Raw genomic sequence first — 2,643 nt, 5'->3', positions numbered from 1 at the left:
AGATGTATAACTGGTTGGTATGAATGATTGTATATCAATATGAGATTTCTTTTATGTTTTCAGATATCAATTCAATGCATTATTTTAAGTGGAACCAGTTATATTATTTACACAAAGTATGATCTGTTCATGCATTATCTGCATATTCATAGACACAGGGTACACCTATTTGTACCCTGAATACTAATTTATACGTCTACAAAATATTGCTACAGAAATGGTAAAAGAAATACTCATGTCACCTTATCTACATATACATTTTTTCACAATAATATTCTGGATACAAAATGCAAAGGTCACACTTATGATTTTACCAAAGCCTTAATGGAAAGTGAGCATGGGTTAATGAAAACATCCATGTCCTGGTTACCTAATGCTCTCAAAGATCAATGCAATTTGTGACAACATATTTGTTTCTTCCTAAGATTATACATTCAAACTCAACCCGTTTGAAAATATCAAACAAATTACACACTTTATACTTTTGCTGATTTCCTAATGTCTCTATTTATATCTGCTTTCCTACGTATTTTCCACAATTCATCATTGTGACTGACTCTTCACATGTGCTGACATTTACATTCACTCTCTACCCGAAACCCTATTTGTAAAGAACTTTTGGTAGTCAGAGCGAGAACATTCCAGAGGTCGCCAGGCTCGGCGCTGCTGGTGTGGACGTGGACATCGCTGGGACAGCCCTTCCCGCTGCTCGGCGGCGGCACCTGCCCAGCCGCCCTCCACTCGCTCGCCCCGCCGCTCCGGACCCAGTTTCCAGCGCCTCTTCCTCCCAGTCCCGGGCGAGCCGCGTTGGGTTTATGTCTTTATTTGACGAAAACGAGCTGTTGCGCAGCCATTGGTACCTGTATTGGGAAAACATAGCGTACAAGCAAGGAGCTTACAGCCTTAGGGGCGAAAATTTTTTCATGTCAGAGACCGAGAACTCTTGCAGTCGTTTATGTCATCCCTTCTTCTCCAGACAGAAGATACCAAAAAGTTGCAATCAAAGATCTCTTCATCTTATTGATAAAGCCACTAATAAGCCAAAATGTCTGTCAATGTCAACCGCAGCGTGTCAGACCAGTTCTATCACTACAAGATGCCCCGTCTGATTGCCAAGGTTGAGGGCAAAGGAAATGAAATCAAGACAGTTATAGTCAACATGGTTGACGTTGCAAAGGCGCTTAATCGGCCTCCAACGTATCCCACCAAATATTTTGGTTGTGAGCTGGGAGCACAGACCCAGTTTGATGTTAAGAATGACCGTTACATTGTCAATGGATCTCATGAGGCGAATAAGCTGCAAGATATGTTGGATGGATTCATTAAAAAATTTGTTCTCTGTCCTGAGTGTGAGAATCCTGAAACAGAACTGCATGTCAATCCAAAGAAGCAAACAATAGGTAATTCTTGTAAAGCCTGTGGCAACCGAGGCATGCTTGACACACATCATAAACTCTGCACATTTATTCTCAAAAACCCACCTGAGAATAGTGACAGTGGTCCAGGAAAGAAAGAAAAGGAAAAGAAAAATAGAAAGGGCAAAGACAAGGAAAATGGTTCTGTATCCAGCAGTGAGACACCACCACCACCACCACCAAATGAAATCAGTCCTCCTCCACATGCTGTGGAAGAAGAGGAGGATGATGATTGGGGAGAGGATTCAACTGAAGAAGCTCAGAGGTGTAGAATGGATGAAATTAGTGACCACACAAAAGTTCTGACACTCAGTGATGATTTGGAAAGAACTGTAGAAGAGCGTGTCAATATTCTGTTTGATTTTGTTAAGAAAAAAAAGAAGAGGGTATCATCGACTCATCAGACAAAGAAATTGTCGCAGAAGCAGAAAGGCTGGATGTAAAAGCCATGGGACCTCTTGTTCTAACTGAAGTTCTTTTTAATGATAAAATTAGAGAACAGATTAAGAAATACAGGTGCCATTTCTTATGATTTTGTCACAATAACAAAAACCTCAACGATACCTTCTTCATGGTTTGGAGTGTGTGGTGGCAATGCATCAAGCTCAGCTCCTCTCTAAGATTCCACATATCTTGAAGGAAATCTATGACGCAGACCTTTTAGAAGAGGAGGTCATCTTCAGCTGGTCGGAAAAGGCCTCGAAGAAATATGTATCAAAAGAACTTGCCAAAGAGATTTGTGTCAAAGCAGAACCATTTATAAAGTAGTTGAAGGAAGCAGAGGAAGAATCTTCTGGTGGTGAAGAAGAAGATGAAGATGAGAACATTGAAGTGGTGTACTCAAAGACTGCCAGTGTACCGAAAGTTGAAACTGTGAAGTCTGACAACAAGGATGATGACATTGATATTGACGCCATTTAAAAGAATGGATGCAACCTAGCTTAACAGTGTAATGCTGCAAATTTTTCTCCATTATCAGCCAGAAGTGCAACATGCATGTGTAAAAGCTAAAATGGCTTAACATCATGCTACACTTTAATACTAAAAATATATTACTGTGAGTGGTCTGTAATTAGCCCAATGAGACATCTAGGAAGTCCATACACACATCAGTGAGCAAATGTAGTTTGCTTATTTATAGCATGTTTCTTTTGGAAAAACTAGTGGTGGACACATTTGGATCACATTTATACAGTTATAAAAATAAAGATTTGATTTTGGTCATTCT

General features: G+C 40.0%; 1 pseudogene; it reads left to right on the top strand.

Moving 5' to 3' along the window:
• Positions 1-915: 915 nt before the first annotated feature.
• On the top strand, positions 916-2,402 carry LOC143386893 (eukaryotic translation initiation factor 5 pseudogene; annotated as a pseudogene).
• Positions 2,403-2,643: the final 241 nt, after the last annotated feature.

The sequence above is a fragment of the Callospermophilus lateralis genome, unplaced genomic scaffold (genome assembly GCF_048772815.1).
Source record: "Callospermophilus lateralis isolate mCalLat2 unplaced genomic scaffold, mCalLat2.hap1 Scaffold_488, whole genome shotgun sequence".
Taxonomy (NCBI): Eukaryota; Metazoa; Chordata; class Mammalia; order Rodentia; family Sciuridae; genus Callospermophilus; species Callospermophilus lateralis.
Note: the sequence above shows the minus strand (reverse complement) of the source record. Positions and strands in the feature narration are given on the sequence as shown.